Genomic DNA, 15,482 nt, shown 5'->3' on the forward strand with positions numbered 1-15,482 from the left:
GTGATGCATGAAGAAAAGCTTTGTTTCTCTTGCCTCAGCATCTCTAAAGGGGTCTCCACCTTCAGAGATTCCCAAAGGATTGACTGAGGCTGCTCCTGTAATTATTTCTCAGGTCAGCTTCCCTTCTCATGTGTCCAGGATGAGCAGAAATCCCCTCAACATATTAAATACTTTGGCATTAACTTGATGTTAAAATACTTTGCTACATGCTAAGAAAATTAAAATTATGACTTAGTCTTCAAGGATATTTTAACTTATAGAATCAATAAATGACTCCAAAATATAATACAAGGCCATGCCCCACTCAAGTACAAGGTGCTAAGACCTTCCCTCATAAAGACTATATATATACCTACTTTGTGCTTTGTGCCACAAATAGAAAGACCAGTAATACGTGGGATCTGCCATTAAGGAGTTAGTATATTCAGGAGAGGAAACATCTCTTCTTAACCCGAGTTTCTCTGTGAAGATTGGATTCATTTATTTACTTAAGTTCACACTTAACTTCCAAAAGGAATTTGAGGTAGATAATAAAAAGCAATTAAGTATTTTAAGAAGGATTAGAATGGTATTGTGTGTGGGGGGGTGTGTGCAAATTCCAGGTTGACGTAATAACAGGAAGGCAGTTTCTTGTAATAGTTTCTGATAGAATCTTTAAAAGTGGAGCAGGAGAAGAATATTTCACAGGCAGATGGAGTCCAGAAAGAGGAAGATGCCTTCTGTATTCTCACATGGCTGAAGAAGTGAAGAAGATCTCTGAGTCTCTCATAAAGGAACTGATCCCATTCATGAGTGTTCTGCCTTCATGTCTTAATCACCCCCCAAAGAACCCCTCTACAGACATCTCACTGGGGATTAGGTTTCAACATAGGAACTCCCAGGAACATAAGCATCCAGTCTGTAGCAACAGCAAATGAGGTGTGGCAGTAGGGACCTGACCATGAAATGTATTGGTCCTCTGGTATATACTGTGACTCAGAAGTTTCCTGCCTAAAAAAGCAATGGAATAATTTTTTGAAGGTATACATGAGGTGGCATCTTGGAAATTATACCCTTTGAGGATATGGAATCATCCTCCAAGATAAAGATCCCACCCTAAGTCATCAATCATTATGTGATGCTGAGTTGCCCGGTTGGATAATATGGCATCTGGGAACTATCGGTTACAAGGAGTGACTCATCTGGGAGAGTTGTCTTTCCCACCATTACAACTCCAGGTTCTATAGGTCCAATTATCATGCTTCCCAGAGGGAGGATGCTTCCATAAAATTCCTATTAAATTTTAGCTCTAACTGCCCTGTGGTTGAGATACTGTCACATAATTCTTTGTGTCAGGGAGTCAGGACCCACTGTCCTGGCAGGGGTTATTGGCTCTGATCATCAGAAGGAGGTTGGTGTTGAGAGCCACAGCTGAAGGGGCCCCTGCAAACTTCCAGCTGCCAGCAAGCTTTCAGCTGCCAGCTCACAGCACCCCAGCAACATCTAGCTGATTGGCTCCTCTGCGGTGATGCTCATTGGGCTGTTTCCCTGCCCTTTCAGACCACGGAGCTGCTCATTGGGGGACTTTTTTGGCTCCGCCCACATGACCCAGCCAATCGGCCTCAAGAGCAGGAGGATGGGGGGAGGTGGTGAGGCTTGTGGTTGAGGGAGAGGCTTGTGGGAAGCCGGTGGTGGCAGTTGGGGCTCTGAGGGTTTTTCCTGAGGAGCTATTTTGTTTGGCTGTGTGGTTCTAAAAATAAAGTTAGTTTCCTTTGACAAGTGGCTCCTGATTGTGCCCAGCCAGACTGCAGCAGGTTGGGATACCGTCACATAATAGTACTAAGGAAAAATGTACTTGGTACCTATGTGATCTTTTGGGAATGGGGAGAAGGGTTCTTGTATTCCCCTAACCAATTTTGATGATAAATGGACACATGCAGAAGCCACATCCTCAGAAACTCATGATAGCTAGAGACTGATTAGGGGATGATGGTCTAGGTCATCTTACCAGATAAGCAAAAAAAAAAAAAAAATGGGTAGTCAAGGATGAGGGGAATCTAATAGATGAGTGGGACAATAAATATTAGGTACAACCTGGAGAATGGCTACAGAGGTAAAGGGTGGAGTGAGGAGGAGCAGAAAGAGGGAAGGAACCAATGCTGTAATTTCTCCTACTGACTTCCTTTTAAACTTTTCCCAGAACAGAATCTCTTTTGTGGAGATAAAATACTATGAGAGGCAAGTGGTGTGTGGCACAAAAGTGGAACAAATTAGGTACATTTGGATACCACCCAGGTTCCCCTTCATGATCAAACCATGCTCCAAATGCCTAGCATATTGACTCTGACAACTCATAGCTCCCTCAATCTGATAACTGCTCTCAACTAAAGGAGGCTACCTTATCCAAATCTATGTTCTGATTCCTAGGGGCAACCACTATCCAAAGATTAATTGATTTGAGGTACATTCCTCAGTGTGGGGCATCTTTGTAGGACCATCTCAGCCTTGAGAGATGTGTGTGGCATTGGTTGAAGCTATTGTTTCAACCAACCGTATCGTATCTCTTTTTGTTTCTGCCTCTATCCTGCCTTGTTTACCTTGCTCTTTCACAGAGCACTTTTTACTACTTTCAAGAGCACTTCTAATAAACCTCCTGTGCGCAAACCTTAGAAAAAATTTACCTGTGACAATAGGGTATATTTATAAAGCCAAACCTCTAAGACGAACAGAACCAGAAGCCTCTTTTATATTAATAACCTCTGAAAGGAATTGTATATATAATGCTGAGTGTACAGATAGGTATATTATGTCTAAAATAAGGAGAAGAATTTGGAATTCACAGGAAGCAGTTTCATGACAAGGGACTAAAGACCATATGAGAGAATGAAAGAGTTGAGGAAGTACAGTAAATATGTGAAAAGAATGGAAATTTCTTATTGAAGCCAGCGAGGGACAGTCTTTCATTCAGGTTGACATGGAAAGAAGGAGGTGAACATGTGTAAAAGTGAGAGTCACATACATAGGACCAGTTCCTCATCTTCACCTTCTTGGCAATTGGCATGAAGAGACCTTGGTCTTTGATAGCTCCTTGAAATTTGAATGTTGAGATGCAGACAACTCCATGACAGATATGTAAATTACAAAATATGTTTGTTGTACCAAGTTGTATTCTTTTAGAGCTGAATTTGTTCTTACATGGGATCTTTTCCTTTCTAAATGAATTATTTACTTTTTAATTAATTGCTATGGGTTATTGTGATTTATCAGCATCTTTGGTATAAACCTATGTCTTTATCATAAAGTCATCTTTGACTTTATTTCCTCTTAATAACTACATTTAATACATCTGGAAATCTCATTATATATTCAGAATTCAGGAATCTCCTTAAAAGGAATATGAGACCAGCCATAAATATGAATCTACATAAGAAAATGAAGAACATTGTATTATGGGTTTGGAGAGAAGTTGTCACCCAATGGTTCTTGTTAATGCAGAAATATTTGGAAGTGAAATAATTAGATTATGAGGGCTACTACCCAATCTGTTCATCCTAGTTTGGAGAGACTGGGTGAGAACTGTAGGAGGATAGGTCACTGGAGGTATGTCCTAGAAAGGTACATCTTCTCTGTGACTCCTTCCTTCTCCTTTTCTCTTTGCTTTCTGACCCACCATAAACTGATCAGCTTTCAGAGTCCTTCCCCCATGATGTTCTGCCTTACTTTTTAGGTCACAGCAATAGAGTCAGCTGTCTGTGAGCTCCAAATAAACTTTTCCTTCTCTAGGTTGTTCACAGTGACACAAAAGCTATCTAAAACACATTGGAAATAAAACAAATCAAGGCAATATTAAGTCTTCTTACTTTAATTGAGCTAAAAGATAACTAACTGACTAAAGAAAAAACAATATAGATTTTTCACAATGTAAAAGTAAGATATATGACAACAATTACACCAAAGATAGGAGAAACGGATTGGGTATGTACTAATTTAAAGAATTTATACTTCAAATGAAATGGTATAATACTATTTTGATGTATGTCTGATTAAGCAGGTATATTTTAAAAATCTGTAGAAACCAATAAACTATTTTATAGAGAGGCATAACAAATAAGTCCATAGTAGAAATAAAGTAGAGTTTAAAAAGGTACTCAGTGAATCCAAAGGAAGGCAAAAATTAATGAAAAAGAAAAAAGAAACAAAGAACAGAAGGAACATTAGAAAACAGCAAAATAATAGCTATAAATAAAACCATAAAATAATCATATTAAATGTAAACAGTATAAACCTATTGTTTACAAGATGCATATTGCCAAATTGGATGAAAAAGCAAGATCAACTATCTGCTATCTATAAGAAACCCATTTTAGGTATAAGACATAGAACTACCATTGTATTACTAATTAAAAGAAGCTGGCATAGCTATATTAATAGCTGATGAAGTAGAGTGTAGAATGATAAAATTTACCAAGGCTAAAGAGGTACATTACTTAATGATAAAAGGACTCAATTCTCAAAGAAGACATAATAATACTTCATAAGTATATATCACACAACAGAATATCAAGAATACGTAAAGCAAAAATTGATAGAAATAAAAAATGAATACATGATTATGGTTGGAGAATTCAACACTCTCCTCAGAGTAATTAATAGGACAAAGAGAAATTTCATATTTACCAACTTGACTTAACTAATATCTATAGAACATTCCACCAAACAACTGTACACATTTTTCCAAGTAACTATCATTTTCCAGTGACTAATCTTCTGAGTCATAGAACAAAATTTTAATACATTTATTCATTTCAAGGAACTGAATAACATAAAACATGTTTCAAGAAAAGGAGATAATAAATGAACATATAGAATGGGGAAGAAGGCAAAGGGAACAAGGGAAAAAATAAATCTGCAATTAAATTTTGCTCATATTGTGGTAGAGTGTTCAAAGTTTGGGTGTAGTAAACTTCATGCTGTTTGTTACAGAACATCTAACTACTCTCAAAAAGTGAGTGTCCTGGTGCTGGAATCATAGCGCAGTGGTAGAGCACTTTCCTAGCATGTGTAAAGCATTGGGTTTGATTTTAAGCACCACATATAAATAAATAAAGATTCGTTGAAAACTAAAAAAAAAAAAAGAAAAAATTAAAAAAAATTCAGTGTCCTAGCATTTTTCTCTTGTTTATATATCTGTGGTAAACACTTTAGAAATCTTTTCACAGTAATGTTCATATTTTTCTCTTTCTCTACATAATTTTTCTGCCTTCTTAAGTCTGGTATTTACATTAGTAAACATGGAATTCACATGTGTGGGGACTGGCAGCATGTTTGTTCATATATCTGGAAATGGTATGTCAATGTTCCTATGTGTATTTTAGTCTCAGGATGGGATCTATGGATTTCTTTATATTCTGAAGTGCATCTGTATCTAAAACTTTTTAAATATCCATGGACAGCATTCCGAAGACAATTTAGGATTAAGAATGTGTACCTTGGTATCAGACTACTGAATGTCACCCCTTGCTCTTTCCCTTACTAGCTGTGCAATTTTCAGCACATGATTTAACACACTGAAACTCTATATCCTATATAAAATTGGTATATGGTATACTGACATCATTGGCTCTTTGTGTGCACAAAAAGAGGTGATACATGCTCAAGACTTAGCAGAGTATTTGAGATCTAGTAAGCCTTCAAATGACAATTGTTACTGCTCATAAATTTTTTGAAATTCTGTTTTAAAAACAGTTATTTAAAACTCAAATAGTTTCCCTTTGCAATTATTCATATTAAATTTCCAGGCTGGATGACAGAATTCTATACTTAGAGGATCCAAAAAATTCCACCAAAAAACCTCTAGAACTAATAAATGAATTCATCAAAGTAACAGGATATAAAATCAACACCCATTAATCAAATGCATGTCTGTACATCAGTGACAAATCCTCTGAAAGAGAAACTAGGAAAACTACCCTATTTACAATAGCTTCAAAATAATATAAAATAAAATACTTTGGAATCAACAAAAGAGGTGAAAGACCTCTAAAAGGAGAATTATAGAATTCTAAAGAAAGAAATTAAAGAAGATCTTAGAAGATGGAAAGATCTCCCTTACTCTTGGATAGGCAGAATTAATATTGTCAAAATGACCATGCTACCAAAAACATTATACAGATTTAATGTGATTCCAAACAAAATCCCAATGACATTCCTCATAGAAACAGAAAAAGCAATAATGAAATTCATCTGGAAAATAAAAGACCCAGAATAGCAAAAGCAATTCTTAGCAGAAGAGTGAAGCAGGTGGCATCACTATACGAGAACTTAAACTATACTACTGAGCAATAGTAACAAAAACAGCATGGTATTGGCACCAAGATAGACTAGTAGACCAATGGTACAGAATAGAGGACACAGAAACAAACCTACATAAATATATTTTCCTCCTACTAGACAAAGGTGCCAAAAACATATATTGGATAAAAGATATCCTCTTCAATAAATGGTGCTGGGAAAACTGGAAATCCATATGCAGCAAAATTAAATTAAGCCCTTATCTCTCATCATGCACAAAACTCAACTCAAAGTGGAGCAAAGACCTAGGAATTAGATCAGAGACCCTGCATCTAGTAGAAGAAAAAGTAGGCCCAAATCTTCATCATGTCGAATTAGGCCCCATCTTCTTAAGCAAGGCTCCTATAGTGCAAGAAATAAAATCAAGAATCAATAAATGGAATTAATTCAAACTGAAAAGCTTCTGCTGAGCAAAACAAACAAGCAATGATGTAAAGAAAGAACCTATAGAATGGGAGAAAATTTTTATCACAGGCACATCAGATAGAGCACTAATCTCCGGGATATAAAGAACTCAAAAAAACAACACCAAAAAAGCAAATAACCCAATCAATAAATGGGCTAAGGAACTGAACAGACACTTCTCAGATGATGATATATAATTGATTAACAAATATATGAAAAAAATATTCAACATCTCTAGCAATTAGAGAATTGCAAATCAAAACTATTTCATCTCATTCCAGTCAGAATGGCAGTTATTAAGAATGCAAGCAACAATAAATGTTGGTGAGGATGAATTGGTGAAACCAATCTGGAAAGCAGTATGGAGATTCCTTAGAAAAAAACTTGGAATGGAACCACGATTTGACTCAGATATTCCACTCCTCGGTTTATACTCAAAGGACTTAAAAACATCATACTACAGGGACACTGCCACATCAATGTTTATAGCAGCACAATCCACAATAGCTAAATTATGGAACCTACCTAGATGCTCTTCAATAGATAAATGGGTAAAGAAACTGTGGTATATATACACAATGTATTATTACTCAGCATTAAAGAGAATAAAATTACAGCATTTGCAGGTAAATGGATGGAGTTGGAGAATATCATGTTAAGTGAAGTAAGCCAATCCCAAAAAAGCAAAGGCTGAATGTTTTCTCTGATAAGTGGATGCTGATCCATAATGGGGGTGGTAGGGGAGCATGGGAGGAATAGAGGAACTTTAGATAGGGCAAAGGGGAGAGAGAGTAAGGGAGGGGGTATGGGGATAGGAAAAATGGTAAAATGAGATGGACATCATTATCCCTAAGTATATGTATGAAGACACAAATGGTGGGACTCTACTTTGTGTACAATCAGAGAAATGAAAAATGGTGCTCCATATGTGTACTATGAATTGAAATGTATTCTGCAGTCATGTATAACAAATTTTTTAAAAAACACTATTAAAATAATAATAATAATATTTCCAGACTGTATAATATGCACAAGTAAATAAATATAAATAAATTACATTATATACCTAGATTGACTCTATAAAATTATCCTAATAGAAGAGAACTTAATTCCCATGGGAAACTTGTTCACTTACTTATTTACTCAATAATTCATCAGTAATTTCATTTTGCCAGGTAATACATATGTATCAGTAGTAATTTTCTTCAGGAAAATGTGTTTGGAATTAAGCTCACACAAAGGCACTACACTATCTGTGAAACCAAAACATCCCCACAACAGAGCTCACCCCCTATCAGTAGCCATATAGATCTCCTCACCTCCCACCATTGGACATAGTTTCACAGCTTTCAAAGGCCCATACCCAGGGATGTTTCTCGAATTCAAGCAGGACTCTCCTACTTGTTTCCTTTAACAATGTTTTCACTGCTACCAACTTTCTCCCTACGTCTGTCTTGACTCACATAGGAAAATTCAGCCTCAGTTTCTCTCCAATGTCAAACATCTTCAACAGAAACTCCACATCATTGTCATTAATAACACATGCTCATGCTATTTTAATAGCTATATGTCAAAAGACAAGGGCTGATAATGACAACAGAAGATAAAACCACAAATTTCACCTAACCCAACCCTTAAAAAAAACCTAAAAGGTAAATAATAACAGGCCTTTTGAAGGGACCTGGGTCCTGAAGCTCACAGTTCTTCCTTGATTTTAACCACAGCTGTATCCTTTTCTTGAGATTTCTCCACAAGTATCCATATTAAGGTTTGCCCACAAAATGGTTACTTATCAAACCTACCAAAAAATAATTGACTTAAAGACAAGCTTAGTTTTTGATATCTTTAAAGGGGCCAAATAGGCAAATTTTTCACTGGCCTCAATTTCCAGACAATAATAAACCAACACACTATTTAAGTCAGCCTCAGAAAATGGAATGCCATTAGCAAGTGTGAGTTTTTCAGTGTGGGAAGGGATTTTGCTTATTCATATTTTGCTTATACAAAACCAGTTGAAACACTATTGGAATGCTTTTGTGACACCATCCATACCTCCTAATCTCCCAATCACCCTGTGGCTTTCAGTCTAAAACCTAGAACACTTTCTTCTTTCAGATCTTGAAAATGTAATTCAAAATCACTTCACATCCTCCGTGAAGAAGTTAAACAAATCTGTGCACAGCCATTCATTACCTCTCAATTAATTACAATCCTTGGAACACATTGTGCATGAGAATTTAAACCATCAAATTTGCCTTCTGGCATGCTTTTCTTTAATGAATTAGTGTGTCTCAAAAGTATACCATAAAAATAATGACACTGAATTCTAGACAAAGCAGATGCTTTTCTTTCAATAGTTCTCTTCAAGATAGGAGATACAATTTTACATCCATAATTTCATCACAGGCTGCATTTCAAAACACTATTTGAAAAAGAACTGGCATTCTTTGTCCTAAAGATGATGAAACCTAGGCTGTGTTGTTGAGGAACATATATTTTGCAACTGATAGTGGGCCCTAATTAAGAAAAAATGCATAGAAACTTGGATGATGGCCAGATATAAAGGATGAATTCTTTGCAGTTATTAAAGTTTTGCCTTTCAAAGCACTTCTCTGGAAATGGAAGGCACAACCTTCTGATTTAGTTCCCTTTTATTATCTGCTATTCTTCCTGTTATTAATAACATGTGACAAGAGTTATATCTCCATAGATCTATGGACAAAATCAACAGATAAGATTCGGTCACCTGAGGTCCATTGACTGTGTGTGAAAACCTCAGTTATGGTCTTCTATGAGTAGAAAACAGGAGACATGGCTCTGTCCTTAAAGTGTTTGTAAGTAAATAAGGAAGAAGAGACCTGAGACCAGTAACTATGTTGTAAGGAAGAAAGGTGGCCTTAAATATTCATTTCATTCAATGTAGAAAACAGAAACACAATCCTAGATGACATTCAAAAGAAACACTTAAAAAGGCACTCTTTGGTCTTCTTCACTGTCATTTTGCTTTACTTATTTTTTTTTTCAATTTTCTGCACCCCTCCCCCACCAGGTCAACCTCCTACAAATAAATACATACTCAAAGCTGGAAGATTAGCTGTTATGATGGCATATGCTTCAGAATTTACCTTGTCTGTGGCTCTTCCCAGGCTAAGAATAAAATAAATTGTAGTATCTCAGATATAAATCTCATGCCTTATTCCTCTCAAAATGTTGTGTATATTTGGTATCATTTCATCGTAACAATAGGACATGAGTAGACATTGGTTTGTTTATTGAAAGAGGAAACTGAAACACACAGAGGCTGTTAACTAACATTTCAGATGTCCCATTAGTCATGAGGCTGGTATTAGAATCTGGTTTACAAAAAAAAAAAAAAAAACACCACTCTGTCCAAAAGAATTCGGCTCTATTGATAGGTTATAATCATAATTAATAATTCCTAGTTTTACTAGAACAGAAGATAATCTCATCACACACATGACATTCCCTCACACTACCTTAGCAGAATTAACAAAATGATCCAAGAGTTAGAAGTCACATAGCATCAGGAGACAGTCACTGCTTTACCTCTTCTGAGTTTCAACTACTGCAAGGTAAGCGTGTAGTGAGAAGGAAAGATAGAGGAGAAGCCAGTAGTATATACAACTGGATTCAAAGCCCAGGATTTCAATTTCAGTTCTACTTTTCTTACATCTGTGTGTATGTGTGTGTGTGTATGTGTGTGTGTGTATGTGTGTGTGTGTGTGTGTGTGTGTGCTGTAGTGGGGAATGAACTCAGGGCCTCATGCATGCTATGCAAATGCACCTTTCCCAGCCATTAAGTTTTCTTATATTTTTTTTTTTGGGGGGGGGATCCCAGAGAGATCACAAATCTAAATTTATGACACTTTCTCCCAAAGAACACCTTTTTCTCCTAATTTGAGCCCCACCCTCATTCAGATCCCATTTCTCTTTTCTCTTACTCTTCTCAGATACTCAGTTATTTGAAGCTTCATTATACTGCAGACCTTTATAAAATAAGCTTGGGGGAGGAAGGATGATGAGAGGACAGAATTTTAAATGCTACAGCACAAGCTGCCCTTTTAAGACTTTATTTACTTTTCACATCCTATGTTCACTTCTGACTGTGAAGGGCAACAATTTCCTTGGTATATCAATCAACCAAAACAATACATCAAAGCTCTAACCATGTTCCAGGAACTGTCTAGTACATCATCTCCTTAATGTCTAGAGAAAATAATCATGGACATTTTCCCACACGCTATACAGAAGTCCTTCTTCTTTGAAACATTACTCTAATCTTTTTAGTCCTACTTTTTCTTAAGAGGATATTTTACTTAAGGAAATAAAATGGAAAAAAAAATACATTTCAACAGGCTTGTGTATTCATAAAATATAAGGATTCACAAAATTAGTCATAAAGCAGACAAATATTAGCTAGGTTGCTACCTTTTATGGCTTTATACAACAGTCATTTTTTGCAGAGTTATCCTAAAGAACAATAGTGGAAAAGACCCTAAAGCTCAGTAAGCATCAACTGAATACACATATTCAAAACAAGAACTGGTGAAAGGGTATTTGTTCTTGTAGAATTCCAAGTTCTAGTCAATTACATTAAAATCACCAAAGATTTCACAATGAAGAAATTCTTATTCAGCATCTGTTTTCACTGAGGAAAAAATACCCAGATAACAAATACAGCAAGTAACAGCCTCATGCCACATTTGCCTTTAAAGTTAAGAAATTGTAGTTGACTTCAAGTTAAGCTTATTCCTTTTACAGACCTCACTATAGCCGGTGATTCTTCATTCCCCTGCATGCAGAGGTTACCAAAATTCTACATTAAGCAGCAAAACAAAGGGTCGAAATTTAGAGTGACTGTTTCTGGTTCATGTAATTTTCATTCCATAATTTCAAGCAAATGTGTGTGTGTGTGTGTGTGTGTGTGTGTGTGTGTGTACAATTTCCCTGAAGGAGAAATAAAGCTGTCTTAGGTATTATAAAGGGACCTACAGTTCCTAAATTATTTTGTTCTTATTCTTTTGTAATATTCTTCTAACCAGTGGAGTTGTTTCACTTTGAAAACTCTGGTCTTCGGCGGGCATAAACAACATTGGCAGTTATCTGTGAAATGTTTCCAAGAGTCCACTTGTCTTCTCTCCTTAAAGCAGTCTGCTTTCAGGATTCAGAAGGGGCAAATTCAGGATCCCCATATCCCTAAGTGTCACTCTTCTATCACCTCTTAGGTATAGCTTGCTAAGCTTTCTTCCAGTATTCACTTAGATAGTTTGGAAACAGATAAGTACTTTAAGAAGAAAAGGGTGAGGAGCAAAGATGAAGTAGTTGAAAATACAGTATTTGGGCATAGTACATGCCAGTTCCTTCCTCTTACAAAGAATGTACTAATGATAGTCCCATTATCAGTTTCCTTAGATTAACATGTTCTATTACAATCATCCACAGCGCAAGAGCAGGGTTTATGGGGTTCTATTAATTCAGTCCTTAAACCATGCCCAAATTGACGCATAAAAGGTGCTTTTAGGTAATGTTTATTATAACCTAATGGAGCCAAACACATCATGAATCAGGAGGGCAACAGACAAATTCCATTTAATTTGTTTTTACAAATACAGAAATTGAATCACAGAGTTTTGTATGAATCATGGCCACACATGGAATCCAAGTCTCCCTTCTAAGATGCTCCCAGCTTAAAGCCACACTGAGCTAAAAAACATTCTTGTCCAATCTTTTGGTAACTGCTTCCATCCAACCCCTCCATCAATGAAGTATGCTGTTGATACATTCAAATTCCCTTCTCTGAGCATTCTCTATTCTTTTCTCTATTTCTTCATTGCTGTTTCTAGAAGATTCTGTCACTAATCATGAGGTTTTCATCTTCCTTCTTTAAGCTCATTACAGATTTATTTATGCCCCATATAATAGTTATATAGTGTTCTATCTAGGTCATGTGGGCTTAATTTTTCCCACTGAACTGTAAGAGCCTTAAAGGCAGAATCTACATCTTATTTCTATCATCCTTTCAGTGCTATTCCCTTTGATGGACACAGAGGAGGACACATTCCCACACACTGCAAGTTCTAGACCTCCCTAGCATGATGTCCTCCTGTATTTGGTTATTGTAGAGATCTCACCTCTGACATGCAGTCCCCTTCCTCCTGTTTCCTCTCTGCACAAGGAATTGCCCTTGTCCTCAGGTCTTAAGTTGGTAAACAGTTCTCTAATGATAACCGATAACCATTCATGATTACAGTGTATTGACAACAATCAGCTAAAGACAAGGCCCCTGTCCCTCTAAACTGATAATGACTAAGAACCCTGGAAAATCAACATTCAAAAGATCTGGAGATGTGTAAAGTTTTTACATCCTAAAATTTCACAGCTGTAGTAAACAAAGGTTTGTCACTGCATCCTGATTGCTCAGCCCCCTGCCTGTTCTGCTCTCCCTTTGCCTCAGGGGCTCACAGGGCAAGAGCTGATCAAGGAAGAAGGTCAATCTTAATTTTCAAAAGTGTAGCATGAGCCATACAAAAGAAAAAGAACAGTTGAAACATTTTTTTAAACATTTTTTTAACATTTTTTAATTACTATGTTTGACAGACTTAAAGATAGAAAACAGAACTCTAGGAATAACATAGATGACAACTAGTGAAAAAAGGCCCCATTGTTTTTAGAGCTGATGAATTAAGTGAACCAGAAAGAGAAATAGAAAAGGTATGGACAGTTATGGAGAAAACAGTGAATATTTTAAAGAAACACTGTAACTCAAACAATAGTCATACTACATATTGATGCTAACCTCACAGTTGGAAATGTAATGCTTGGATGTGTAAATTCTGAAGCAGAGAGCGAACAAGGGAAATAAAGAAATGTGCAAGCTTATTATCTTTATGTAATATTTATATCTACAGTAAAAGTATAATCTTCAAGGGTTTCTGGAAGAAGCTGGACTGATTTACAGAGTTTTATTTCTTTTAAGATTGAATGAAATAATTATATTTCTTGAAAAATGTCCCTTCTATCCAAGAGCATAAAATTGGAGCTCCACTGTTGATGAGTGGCTTATTGAAGGGATAGGACAGATCTGTGATTTGCAATTATTGGCATATAATGAATACTTAGGTTTTATCACTTGTTGAAAAGTATAGTTTCTTAATTTTAGCATCGTTTCTTACCACTGTCATTTACTTGTCATAATTAAGACAGAGCAAGACCTCTAGTTCTTAGCTTTGGTTTCCCATGATCCAATAATTCCTATTAGCTATGAAAACTTGGGCAAGCTACTTAACTTCTGTATATCTCATTTTCCCATTACGAAACAAAGTCGTTAATAATATCTACCCCACAGAACTGTTGTGAGGGTTCAATAAAAGAAAATACATAAAATACTGGGCATGGATCAGCTATTTAGCAAGTATTTGATTAATATTAGTTATTTTTGTCATTGAGGTGATGCAGATATTAAATCTTAAACCATGATTTTTTAAAATCTCGTGGTAAATATTTCAAAATCCAACAGTTAGTACTAAGGAGTCATTATTTACAGAGATTCTGTTTGTCAAATATACAATTTAGAAATTTACTTAGAGACTTTAAAAAAAGCAGAAGTATATTTTCAGAGAGCAAAGTGGATATAATAAAAAGTTGAATATCATTTTAGCATTTGCACTAATTCTCTGAGGGCCAGCTAATACATATACAGTACGTCATGTAATAGGACAGGAATCCTGAGATTAGGTAACCCAAATATTTTATAAAAGGAAATAAACCCATCTCACATTTGCTCTATATATTATCTTTATGATGCTGGATAGTAAGTACACCTGCCCTTTGCTTTGGAAAAAAATACTATATGTGTGTGTATGTGTGTGTGTGTGTGTGTGGAGAGAGAGAGAGAGAGGGAGGGAGGGAGAGATAGATAGAGAGAGAGAGAGAGAGAGAGAGAGAGAGAGAGAGAGAGAGACTGAAACAAAACAAAGGTAGTCAGTATTCCTTTGTGGGCAGAAACACAAGAAACCCATGGAGAATTGTTTACCAACATTTATAAGTAGATGCTATAATTAACTGATATTATTGATGTAGAAGTTAAGGAACAGAGGGATTAAATAATATGACTAGGTCAGTGGCTTGTGTGGAACTGCACTCAAATCCAGATAGTTAATCCCAGGAGCAAGACATCTTAACTAGTATGATTAATTGATTTCCCAGGGTTCTTAATCATGTGATCAACTGAATGTAAATGTTATTATTAAAATTATCCTGGCTAATGTATTGATATAAAGCAAAGTATGAAATATTGATCTGCTCTTATCTATTGAGATAGTTTGCTTACAGTTGTTATTAGGTTTTATTACTTGGGGGAAACTAAGTCTTAAAGGAATTAGGGTTGGTTCCTGTTTTAAAGTCTTAAATGATTATTTTTAACCGGTTAAACAAACAACTGTTATTTAGGTTATAACAATATAGTTGACACCCTAAATATATGTGAGTAGGTATACATATGTATCTGAGAACTCCATCTTTCTAAGCCTTCTTGTCTAAGTATTATGTAAAAGTTTATAAAATGAAAGTTTATGTAAGTTTATCAGCAAGATAACCAATGAGTGCTGTCTTTTATACATTGTATCTGATGTAGAAGGACCACACTGTCATTAGAAGACCTGTCTTATATCTGTTTGTTTTGACTAAGTCAATTTCTGATGATTAACACTGTTTCCTAAATGTATAAG

This window comes from Marmota flaviventris, chromosome 11, assembly GCF_047511675.1.
Source record: "Marmota flaviventris isolate mMarFla1 chromosome 11, mMarFla1.hap1, whole genome shotgun sequence".
Taxonomy (NCBI): domain Eukaryota; kingdom Metazoa; phylum Chordata; class Mammalia; order Rodentia; family Sciuridae; genus Marmota; species Marmota flaviventris.